The sequence below is a fragment of the Somniosus microcephalus genome, chromosome 4 (assembly GCF_052327205.1).
Source record: "Somniosus microcephalus isolate GS21.2 chromosome 4, FLI_Smic_1.0, whole genome shotgun sequence".
Classification (NCBI taxonomy): domain Eukaryota; kingdom Metazoa; phylum Chordata; class Chondrichthyes; order Squaliformes; family Somniosidae; genus Somniosus; species Somniosus microcephalus.
This window is the reverse complement of record NC_140990.1, coordinates 263,438,352-263,451,489: the sequence shown is the minus strand read 5'-3', so window position 1 is coordinate 263,451,489 and position 13,138 is coordinate 263,438,352. Positions and strand designations below refer to the sequence as shown.

Below are 13,138 nucleotides of genomic sequence, written 5' to 3'. Positions count from 1 at the left end.
TCATGGCAAACAACCCAAAGCTGTGTTTCAGTAATGTTTCCTTGTTAACCTGTATGACAGAGAGGGGAGAGAGAAGCTGTACAGGCTAAAAGGTCACAGACTTACAGGCATAAGCACAGATTCTGCTATTTGCATTAGACCTCACTTTACTATTTACGGTAGCGTAGGGCAGAAACCAGGAACTGGACCACTAGCAAACCTAGATCTATCTCAAAGGTAAGGCCATTACAGGGCTAGGGTAGATATTTGATCCACAGGCTAAACCAAAGTAAGAATGCAGCCAAGATCCAGGATTAAGACACTCAGGGCAATGCTGGAAGTGTGCTTACCTAGATGTCTCTGTGACTTGGCAGCCTGTTCAGTTCTCTCTGTGAAAATGCTGACTATTAGGGGTGCATTAATAAAACATGGCTGGAGACAGACTGGTTGTAATACATAAATATGGATAGGGGGAGTTCAGCATAGGGGTTAAGGCCATAAGATAGATCAGAGTCACGAGGCTAATTGGGCTCTATTTGTTTATGTGGCTTGAATAACTCAAATTACATTAGCTGGAATAAAGTATTTAAAACTGTATCATCATGCTTTTATTTAAGGATTGGAGGAGAGAGGTTTACATTGAATACCTAACGTTGTTCCAAGCATAATCAGATTGGAGGTTAATCTGTGCCTGGTTTTAAGCCCTTAAAGTTGGCTGTTATATGTCATGTTCTTTAAATTTGTTGCCTCTTTTGAAGAACAACCCATGAGTAGATGGTTTATTTTTGATTATTACAGTACACAGTAAAGAAGAACGAGACAGAAAAATCTGGGTATATATAGAATCTTCTTCTAATACAATTTGTAATTAAAGGGGTTGCTGTTTCTTTTTGAACTCAAGTAGGTGTTTGTAGTTTGCATTTAGGGACCGACAATACGATCAGAGGCATCTGAATTGTTCCACGCCAGAGCTGCATGTAAATACAACCTCGAAGCACCTGGAACCTGCACACACAATACTGTGCACAAGGATCGTTAAGACCTACGCACTGAATTTTGGTGGGATTCCCTTGTTCTCCTGCTGTAACTTTGGCAAGAGATTGATGGATCCCCCAGAGAAATTGCATAAATGGCTATTTTTAGCTGCATATTCCTGCTTGGATAGATCAGGGAAATGTTACAGTCTAGTCCAGTCCAGGTCTCTGAGATTATTGTAGCCTGCTGTGTCCCGCACAACACTGCCCTGCAAAAGCGCCTAATAACATCACAGGCAGAAGAAAGACAGCAGTCGTTCAGAAACCCTCAATTACACATTTCACGTTTAGATATAGAGCAGCAGTTCTCAACCTTATGCTTTGCTCTGGGATTGGACACTGCCGCATGATGCAGGTGGGAATTTGTGATCTTGTGATAATTTTTACTGGATCAAGCTTTTCCATCTGCAGCTCTTGGCAAAGATTGAAACAATAGTGTCAGGTAGAATTTGGATCTGAGACCATCAAATTCTGACACGAACACCAGATCCCCAAGACACTGATTGTCATTTGGAAATGCTGATGATTGGCATCTGTGGCCCATCTCTTCAACTGTTTGCCCCACCATCTTTCTTTTTCTCTTTCCCTCTCTGCTCATTGTCTACTTTTTATGCACTGCCATATAAAATGTTTTGCTATGTTCTCTGCATGTGGATTGCAAGTTGTGCTCTACTGATTTGGCAATGCAATTCAGCATTCTATTTCAGTTCTGACAAAGAGCTACAACCAACATCTGTTTTGGTAAAGGGTTTTGACCCGAAACGTCGACTCTAATTTCTCTCCACGGATGTTGCCTGGCCTGCTGAGTTTTTCCAGCATTTTCTGTTGTTATTTCGGATTTCCAGCATCTGCAGTATTTTGCTATCGTATTTGTTTACATGGATTCACTTTATAGATATGAATCTCCAGCGTTTACAGTTTTTTTAATCAGCAGTCTATTTGCTTTAATTGCTGCTTCACAGTGATTGGACATATTGGGGCAGTAATTCCTCCCCAAACGCGTGAGTACGGAAGGGGTACTCACGCGTCTGGCCGGAGGAAATGCCGGTTTTCAGCATGCACAGCGCATGCGCTGAAAACCGGCATTTCCTCTCCTCTAACCCAAGAGATGAAGAGGCTAGCGCGTGCACTGTAGGGGGCAGCGCGTGCGTCTTGGATTTCCTCTGTTTTGCGCATGTGTAAAGGCCTCCGGTCTTTACGCTTGTAAAAAGCACACGTAAGTATTTATTTTTACAGGTAAGTGGTGTTTTAGTGCAATTTAGAAAATTTTTTCCCACAAGTTTATTATTTTAAAGAATCTACAATAAGGTAAGTTTAGTTTTAGACCCTTTTTATTAAAAATTTATTTTTTTCAAAAAAAAAATTATTGTTTAAATTATTTTTTTTAACTTATTTATACTTAATTTAATGATTGGGATGTTTTTTAAAATTTTATTTAAAGTTTAAGTAGTGTTTTGGGGTGCAGTACTTCTCATGAGTTTGACAGTTCTTACTCTCAAACTTATGAATGAAGTTTCCCCTCCCCTGATTGGCTGAACAGTGCTCACCTGATCCCAGCCGGCACATCGCACTAACTACGCTGCTGGGTCAGGTTAGCACAGCGCGCCGACATCAGAACCGGGCCACTGACAGGAAATCCACTGCGGGCCAGGTTTCAGATGTCGGCGCGCCGGGTAAGTGCACATCGGGGGCTTGCACGCGCGGCAAGCCCCCGACACCAAGTTCTGGGCCATTGAGTGTCAAGTCTACTAAAACCCCTAGGTCTCTCAGCTTCATCCTCAGCTATCTGAATACTGTTCATGTAATATGTCATTTGTCTGTTACTCACTTTTTTCATGTGGTGTGCAATACTGATTCTGATTTGTCAGACTGCTTGTCCCTCATCCAGTACTGGAAGAGCAAAAATTTCCTCCAACTAAATATTGGGAAGATCAAAGCAATTGTCTTCAGTACTTGCCACAAACTCCGTTTCCTAGCCACTGACTCCATCCCTCTTGAGACTGAACCAGATGGTTCGCAACCTTACCATTCTATTTGGCTGAGGTAAGCTTCTGATCCCATATCCGCTCCATCACCAAGTCAGCCTACTTCCACCTCCTCAGCACATCTGCTGCTGAAACCCTCATCCATGCCTTTGTTACTTCTAGACTCGACTATTCTAACGCAATTCTGGCCGGCCTCCCGCTTTCTACCCTCCATAAACTTGAGCTCATCCAAAACTCTGCTGCCCGTGTCCTAACTCGCACCAAGTCCCATTCACCCATTAGCCTTCCTCATCCTTATTTTCAAATCCCTCCATGGCCATGCCACTTGGTATCTTTATTTTTAGCTGCTGGTTTCCTCCATTCAGCACCAGGAGGACCAAGTGTTGTTTGTGTTGATGGATGAGCTGACAATAGAGCAGGTTTACTTTTCTGCTTGAGCTGTTGTTCAAGACAATGCAGTATATAGTTCATTAACATCAGCCCTGTTGCAAAGAATCTTTCAGCATATTCAGAGTGGACCAACTAGCTAAAAAACAATAAATTACCCGATGGCAGAATAAGAAATGTGGCCCTGAGCTGCGCGTGGCAGCGGATTCGTGCAAATAGATCACGTGCAACATTTACTGCAAAACGAAACGAATCCGGTGTTGCTGGGCTGGAGCTTTAGAGCGGCCGGGCGCATTTACACTTATGCATCGGTGGTTCAGTGGTAGAATTCTCGCCTGCCACGCGGGAGGCCCGGGTTCGATTCCCGGCCGATGCAACATTTTTCTTTCCGTATTAATTAAAAAAAAATGTTACATACTCTGTTCCTGAGAATATTTCGGTTTTTATAAAAGTCGTTCGACTTTTTGCGTTGCTCCAGCTGGGACCGAGTCGGAGGAAACAAATTAAACAGCGAGTATCACTGACGCGTGCGAGTGTGAAGGATTCGCACTTCGCTGGTAACTGTCGCCCGATTCGCGAGCAAATTTTCAGTTGAACGAATAATACAACAGCAAATCTACGTGATGTGAAAAGATAATGCATCCCAACACTCGAGTGCAATCGATTTCAACCATTATTTAATGCCAACTTTCGGGCTTGGGGATGTAGCTCAGTGGTAGAGCGCGCGCTTCGCATGTGTGAGGTCCCGGGTTCAATCCCCGGCATCTCCAGAAAGCTAGATTTTATTTATGTTGTAAATTGAACTTTAAAGCATTCTTCCTGGTACGTGGAGATTTAAAGCATTCTTCACTGGTACATTCAGTCATCATAGTATATTTTTAAGAAATTATTTGCAGAGGAGAAGCACATAATGTTCTCAAAGTGAAAGGAATTAAAAAACCAGGAAGAGATTATTTTTGAGTTTGACACTGCTTGAGAACCAAACCAAATCACCAAGAAACGTAAGAGTAAAGTTTCAAGTTTCTGTTTGCCCAATATGAAGAGCAAACTCACCACAGAAGGACACTTACCTTAGTATACATAAACCACAATATAGAGGCCTCGAAGACAATGCTGCAGTTTAACCAGGTAAACGATACAGTTTACCAATTGTCATGTTCTGGGATTTTTGATAATTTTGTCTTCATGGAAAGGATTTTGGGATTGGGTTATGTTTGCAAACAAAGAGAATTTACTTAGGTTTAAAAAGAAAAGCCACAGGCTGCAGGCATTGGAGAATGTATATTAAACTCAGATGAGCTAGTTTGAGGAATAGTACAACTCACAGCCAGTTTCAAAATTGATACAAAGAGGATTAATACCAGCCCTATTAGCCAGGATTACAAGCGACATTAAGCAATTTGTAATCTTGTCCCACATGGCCAAACAAATGTTCACACCCCTTGTAGTGAGGACACTTCTGTTCACGTGGACCAGTGTTGCTTTAATGCATGGGCCTATGGGGCAGGTGCCCTAGATGTACAAGACTTTCAAGTCCAATTCTGTGATCCATGTTTACTGCTCACAAACTGCTTATTCCAGGTCTTCACTTAAGGGATTTTGGCAAAGAGTCGTGCACTCTACAAGGCTGACTCCTTCTACAGAGTGCTTTTGTTACCTCTAGACTATTCCAACGCACTTCTAGCTGGCGTCCCACGTTCTACAATACGTAAACTTGAAGTCATCCAAAACTTGGCTGCCTGTGTCCTAACTCGCACCAAGTCTCGTTCACCCATGACCCCTGTGCTCGCTGACCTACATTGGCTCCCGGTTAAGCAACGTCTCAATTTTAAAATTCTCATCCTTGTTTTCAAATCCCTCCATGGCCTCACCTTTCCCTATCTCTGTAATCTCCTCCAGCTCCACAACTCCCCGAGATATCTGCACTCCTCTAATTCTACCCTCTTTAACATCCCTGATTTTAATCGCTCAACCATTGGTGGCTGTGTCTTCAGCTGACTAGGCCCTAAGCTCTGGAATTCCCTCCCTAAACCCCCTGCCTCTCTACCTCTCTTTCCTCCTTTAAGATGCTCCTTAAAACCTACCTCTGCCCTAATTTCTCTTTCTGTTGCTCGGTGACAAATTTATTGTCTTATAACACTCCTGTGAAGCACCTTGGGACATTTTACTACATTAAAGGCGCTATATAAACACAAGTTGTTGTTGTTGTTGCTGAGTTGGGCAGTGCCCTCCTTCTTTGTAATTGTTTCCCTTTATGGCATAAATCCACCTCATTGATGAGAAAGATCAGAGTGGCCTTCATCACTTCTCAGTGTGGACCCAAAGAATTGTACCCAAACCAAAGTTGGCATCCATTAGAACTCTAGCACTGATATGAATCAACCAACAATTGGAACAGACATGCCTTGTGTTTTCCAATCAATGCCTTAGAAATACCGCCTTGAGCCACTATACTGGGGGTGCCCAGCACCATGTACATTAGCTATCCCATTGTTCAAAAGGGGACTGCAATATACAAAATCCATATGTGAATCTGCCAATAATACATCAGATATGATTTGATTCATTCATAAAGATCTCAAAACAAGACTGTAGACTAGAAATTCCATGACAAAACTATGGTACGATTCTGATGAGGTGGAGCAATTTGGCATGGAACTGGTATCTGCTTGGTTTCTGCTCCTCTTAAGTTGCCCACCAAATTCAATTCGGGAGGACTGGGATGGGGGCAGGCAGGTGCTTCTTAGGCCTGCCTCCACAATATCAAAGGACAGCTTTTGGGATATGTCTGGGGCATTGCTAGGTTGCCCTGGGCATTCCAGCCAACTTGCCTTGATAGGCCCAGCAGGACCTATGCCTGCTGACCACAAGTGTAGATCCCATTCTGGGCCTTAAAAAGGCCCATGAATACAGGAAATAGAGGTAATCAATCCCAGAGGGTTACCTTTACAGCATTATCCCTCCATTCTCCAAGGAAATTAAGAAAGTAGTTTTTGCCATTTTCGAAAGGTTTCGAAAGGACTTGAAACATTAACTCTGTTTCTCTCTCCACAGATGCTGCTTGACCTGCTGAGTATTTCTAGAATTTTCTGTTTTTATTTCAGATTTCCAGCATCTGTAGAATTTTGCTTTTGTATTTGCCATTTTTTTGTTGGCCCAATTTGTATTTTCTGAGTGGCAGGGTGCTGCTCTGACTTCTGCCTCCACAATGGGGTTGGCACCTCTGTTGCCCATCCCAAATATTCTAATCATCACATTCCCAGGATTTATGATCCCATCATGACACAGCAAAGTAGCTTGCTGATGTTCTGCTATGCCACACTTCTGCTCCTTCAAAGAGTCTGTCAAATTTTTGGAAGTCTGAGACCAATTTCATCCAGCACATCATTGTCAAAGACATTGAATAGGATGAATGATAGTGAACAATTTTGCCTCCTAAGCCTCCTCTTTCATGAGAAATAGGTTCAGTGAGTCTCCCAGCTGTCTTTACTTGAGTCTTGGAGCTGGAGTACATATTTCAGATAAACTCCAAGATATGGCTAGTTACTCCCAAGGCTTCCAGGTTCATCCTAAGGGCTGTCAAAAGTCTTATAAGGATTTATTAATACAATTCATCTTATGGTGTTCCACCACCTCAAAGTAAACCACAATTTACCCAATCTTCATAAAATCTAGCTGTTTTTTTCTTGATTACACCACAGGCCTCCAAAGCAGCCAATAGATGTCCCACAAACATTTGAAGAACCACCTTAAGAGCCACTGATAACAGCAAGATTTTGTCTCAGTACAATTCCCCTTTCGTAGATAGTGGTCACAACTGTGCTATGGAACACTAAGGGTGTACACACCTTAAACAAAATCCTGTTCCCATGCCTCAGAAAGGCAGCGCCAAGGTGTGTTATTGGTTCTTGGCACTGATCCATTATCTAAATCCTTTATGGCTCTCCTCCCCCTCACCTAGAGCAGCGTTAAGAAATTTGCTATGAATACCATCCATGGCTGCCAATCTACGTATTAGCTATATCTGCGCAGTCAATTCCCCCGCCCCCCCCCAGTGAACTGCTTTATTGAGGCCTCCTATCTCACAGCGCATCTGCCCACCTTTCTGAGCTCCACACCGATGGGTCACTAGTACAACCCATTGGGTTCGATGAATACCCAGTTTAATGCACACTCTAGACCCTGAGAATATCCACACCATTCTTTTGAAGAGCACCAGAGTTTCTATGGCATTAGCCCATAGAAAACCTTCCAACCATGATTGATGACAAACATTAGCCAATAGAAAAATTATGTAGAATTATATTTGCGTAATTGCAAGGCTTTGCAGATGATGCAACCTTTTAATCCTGCTTCACCTCCCTAACACCCTTCCCGGCCTTATGAAGTGCAATATCATAATTTATCTTCACAGTTGCTCTTGTTTGTTCTGAAGAGGCTTCTGAAGAGGCTAACAGCTCTCTACTTTCACCTAACAGTTCTTCTTCCCTTCATAGTACCTTGAAAGGACCTGCTCAGTGAATGAGTAGCAGGTCCCAGCTTCAATTAGTTTTTCATTTTGACCACAGAGTCAAAAAGGAATTATTAGCCACATCACCTGCCATTGAGTCTGCTTTTACCACAATCAGCCTTATCTTTCTTGTAGTTCAGTGCCTTGGTGATATAATAAATTTGAAGTCTCTTTGGACTGTCCAATAATTCGAAGCTGACTCAATATTGGTAACAGTTATGATTTTATTTAAGCATAAGTGAGACTTAATATACTCAATATTCGAGCAGCAGAGTACAAAGTATAATTGAGAATTATATTACCCGTTATTGTCCTTTGGGTAGAAGGCATGGCCCATTCCTCATACCTTCTACTCACATATGCATCTACACCTGTCTGGTGTCCTTCCTGGCCCTGCTATACTGAGAATGACCCAAACTTCTAGGATGTACACCAAAAACTGGAACTGCGGAAAAATCCATCCAATCACAGGCATGGCAAGTTCTGTGTTCGGGCACAGGCCTTGGGCATCCCCTACATGTGTTTTAGCCTTAGCACAAGCTTTTTCTGTATTTGTTTTCTGTTTCTATGGTTGATGACACAACCCAGGATCTTGAGGACAAGAGTTATAACTGTAAATAAAACCTAGATTTTAACATACTTTTCCCTAATTCTAACAGATGCGAAATAAATCTAAAGTAATAAACCTATAGACTAGCAACCTTAATATTAAACTGTAATCTAGCAAAGCTTAATAATGAAAAGAGAAAAAGGGAATTATATTTGACTATATTTTAACAACTTACAAAAGTTTGCACATTCCCACAGACATAGAAAGAGATAGCCAGCTCGAAGTCTCACTTTGTTCTTTCCCCTCTCTTCTAGCAATAACAAAGCCACTTGTGATACTGCACCTGCCAGAAGTTAGCAGTCAGTCCAAAGCAGTGTATTTTTGCAGAACAGTACCTTTAGAGAAAAGCTTACGGTTATTTAACTCCTGCAATGCCTAATCTCTCAAAATACCCTCAAAAGCCCATATTCTTAGAGTGCCATCAACCACTCCAACTTGGTGGTTATCCCTTTTTGTGAGGCCAGCATCTGCTTCAAGACAGCTAAGAGCTACCCTACTGACAAAGCAGATAAGCAGCCCGAATTTTCTCAGCAACGTTAAACAGAACAATTTGAAAGCAAAGGATGTGCCAAGGTATTCCCTGCCACGCGATTGATTGCTGTGCTGCCAATACCACGTAATCGGTGAACCGCAGAAAGGAAAAAATCTACTACTGCCAAAAGGTTTACACCTGAGAAGTTAAACAATTTTACTCTTTTCAGATTCTGACAATCTTGCTGTATGTTTTCAGCATTTTCTATTTTTAAATTCAAGAGGAAGTTCTCAAGTTATATTTCCTAAAAAGAACTGGTGTATGTGACTGCTGCTCTTGTAGTGAGATACAGCAGATGCCAATGACATTTGTAATTTGAAAATCTGCCAATTCTTGTGAAATAGATGTTATTACATATAAACTATGTTACTATTTTACAAATACAGTATACGGAATTTTATTTCAGGTCATGTTTATTTAAAGCAATCTGATTAACTTATTAATGAATCATCAATAATATATTTTACAGTGATTTTTATGTATGATGTTGTGTCCAAACAATGTTAGTTCTTTACTGGGCAACTAGATACCGTTCCAAAAAAAAATCAGGTTGCAAACAAAACACAATGTTAAAGCTTATACACCCACCCACATAAAGTCTCTTATTTGCACATAAGCCAACTATATTTAATTATGCTAATACTTGTTTCAGTTTGCAGGAAATGCTCTCAGCTACATATTCTCATCATTCACTTGTTACAGGCGTGGGCAGACATACGTAATGTATACAATTGCGTACAATCATTTTCAGTGCCATCTCTGTAGCAGCAGCAGTTTGGTGTTTAAATAGTTGTTATGCTGGTGACGCTATTTGGGTCTTTATGCTAATAAGATAAGAAGTGGCACTTACTGTGGTGCCTACACTTGGTGTGACAAATCAGCTTTTGCAGTGTAAGCTCTCACTAGAGAGTCCATTCCCAGAGCAAAGTAACAGCATCAGGTAGGAGCTAGAGCTGGGATCAGCAGTGAGAAGTGTCAGGGACCCGAGAGTGGCCATTGAGGGAGGTGGGGTGGAAGGGTAACTTTATGAATAGAAGAGGTAAGCATGCCTCTGTAAAAGGGATGGCAGGGTGGCGGGGTGGGGGGGGGAGGGTGTGGTGGTTGAGTGTTTCCATGAAAGAGGGAAAGAGTGCCTCTGTGAAGAAGAGAGGGTTTTTGTGAAAGGGTCTCTCTATGAAAGAGATAACAGTTTCTCTGTGTAACAGTTTAGGCTTTCTCCAATAACTTTTTCCCATGTGTAAACAGCTGATATTAGTTTCCATAAGCAGACCTAATTGCTTATGAACTGATATATGTCCCTTTATACTTTTCCTTTATACTCTGTTGATTTTGAGTCGGTGTAGCTCAATTTATAAATGGGGCATAGAGTGAAAGAACAAAAAGATTAGGATTTATTTGTACAAGACAATGGTTAGGCCATAGCACTTAGGGTACTGTGTGCAGTTTTGGGTACCCCATTGTGGAAATTAAAGACATTAAAGCTGTAGAGAGCATATATTGTAGATTCACAAGGACGATAGTAGAGATGGGAGACTATAGGTATTAGGAGAGACTTGAGATACTAAGGCTATTTCAATGACATCAGTGAAGGCTAAGAGGAGATTTAATAGCGATTGTTAAAATTATGAAAGATTTTGATAAAGTGAATTGGGAAAGCTATTTCCTTTGGTTAGAGTGTGAGGAGGGGTCATCAATTGTCACTAAGAGATTGAGGAGAGAGGTTTGAAGACATTTCTTTACACAGAGCTTTGCTACAGGGAATAGTTGAGTCAGAGACTATTGGATCATTTTATAGGAAGAGCAGATAAATATTTGAAGCACAGGAAGATACAAGGTGGTAGATTTAAGTTTGGATGATTTACTAAAGATGCAAGCACAGTTTGCAGCTATGTCCTCAGGATTCAGTTAGTGGCGGTACTACAGAGCCACTCTTGGTGGTGAACATTGAAGGTCCCCTTGTAGAGTACATTCTATGCCCTTGCTTCCCTCAGTGCTTCCTCCAAGTAGTGTTCAACATGGAGGAGTACTGATTCTTCAGTTGAGGAAGTGGTAGATGGCCATCAACAGGAGATTTCGTTGATACTGTTTGACCTGAAGCCATGAGACTTTGTGGGATTGGAGTCAATAATGAGGGCTTTTCCACCCAATTGTATACCACCATGTCTCCACCTCTGATGGGTCTATTCTGCCGGTGGGATAGGACACAGCCAGGGATAGTGATGGAGGAGTCTGGGATGTTGGCTGATAGATATGGTTCTGTGAGTATAACAATGTCACACTGTTACTTGATAAGTCTGTGGGACAGCTCTGTTAACATGGGCATTAGCCCCCAGAAGTTAGTGAGGACTTTGCATGTTCAACTGGGCTGAGATTGCCTAAATCTTGTCCTCCTTAGGTCCAGTGATTTTTTTCTGCATATTTTTGAATTTGGTATTGATTGTTTACAACTGTGTGCCTTGCTAGGCCAATTCAAAGAGTATTAAGAGTCAACCATATAATGTGGGACTGGAAACATGTGTAGGCCAGTGGTGGCAGGCTCCCTTCCCTGAAGGACATTAAGGAACCATTTTGTTTTTAATTTTTTTTTTCTGGTGCTAGGCCAGAAATTTCTCAGTTCAATTTCACAACTGGTGGAATTCTAATGCACAACCTCTTGATTGCTAGTCCAATACCATAACCACTGTGGGGATTACAAAATCCTGCAAGAGAGGAGTTCTTAAAGGAATGTAGCTAGCCATAAAAGGGGAAATTGTAGTGGTGGGAGAGAAATGGATTAATTATTCACAATGGCAGAGCAGAGACATGTGGGCAACACTGCTCCTTTTGAGGCTGAAGAGTTATACATTCTACTCCAGACGAGCACTAAAGAAGTGTAGCCATATTTAGGGCTGAATAAAAGCACAGGTGGTAATTGTGTGGAAGGAGGTCACTGACTGAGTCAGTGAAGTTGCCTAACTTCCTTGTACCTGGCTGCAAGTGAAGAAGAAATGTGTTGGTGTCAGGAATAAAGTGAAGGATAGTGAGTTCCTTGTCCATGCACACATTTCTTGTGGGGCCCATTAAGCCGATACAAACTGCTGTACCCTCTGGGAGGTATCATTTTAAGCACTGTACACAACCATTGCCCATCTGCAAATACCTTTTTTCATTGTGCTTAACTTGCATGGGACACGTTTTGTGAAGGTGGAGGTAGCAGTTGAGAAACAGCAAGCAGATGCTGAGGTATCAAAGCGAAGATACTTCTCTGCAGAGTTAGCAGCTATGGATGCAGAGGATTGCCCTATTCCACTAAAGAGCCATCCACCCAATATTTATTTTCCTTCCAACAAACACGTTTTGGCTGGGAATGATCACAGAAGGCATTTAACATACCTTTTCCTTCAAAGACAACCTTTAACTTGACTAATTCTCAAACAAAACTTTCTGGAGCTCTGACTCCAAGCAGCTAAAATACACATGTACAAAATCTGCCTGTCTCAAGTGACAAAACTTATATTTTCATTGCACTCTATGAAGGGAGATGGAGTGACTTTTCAGGTTGTTTTTGAGAAACAGCTGGTCAACTGTTGAATCTAGATAAACTCAAACATATTATAAAGTTAACCAGAGTATTTTTAATGCACATTTCAAAAATCCCAGTGAGCCTGCCCCCTTCCTCCAATCTCCATAAGAAAATGTGAGTCAGTGCACAGTAGGTTGGGATTAACATTTGGAAGAAATGTGCGTAATTCTAAATTTGGCGCCTACATCACTGGACGTTTGGTAGATTTGGGAGGGGAGGGATCAATGGATCAGATGCTCTATGTGTGCAGGGTTCAAATTGCTACCTACAACCCCCTTGCTGTTCATAAATTATAAATATATGACAACTAGTTCTTCTGCGGAACTACAATGTTACCAATTACAATACGCTTAGAAACAAAAGTAACTTGGCACAGCAAAATGTCTAAATATACATCAATGTTAAATATAGCACACGTGTAGATTTTCAAGTTGTTGTTTGGATGGATCTTCGCCAAAGCGCTTGCAAGGCAGGAACCGCAGCACAAAACGAGAAATTGTCTCTTAAATGAAGAAAAACGAGTTTTTAATACTATTCAA

At 41.6% G+C, this 13,138-nt stretch overlaps 2 non-coding genes across 2 annotated transcripts; both read left to right on the top strand.

Annotated features, from left to right (window-relative positions):
- Positions 1 to 3,690: 3,690 nt before the first annotated feature.
- trnag-gcc (transfer RNA glycine (anticodon GCC)) lies at positions 3,691 to 3,761 on the top strand. The gene has a single exon. It is a non-coding gene; the product is annotated as a tRNA-Gly (tRNA).
- Positions 3,762 to 4,083: 322 nt separating this feature from the next.
- trnaa-cgc (transfer RNA alanine (anticodon CGC)) lies at positions 4,084 to 4,155 on the top strand. The gene has a single exon. It is a non-coding gene; the product is annotated as a tRNA-Ala (tRNA).
- Positions 4,156 to 13,138: the final 8,983 nt, after the last annotated feature.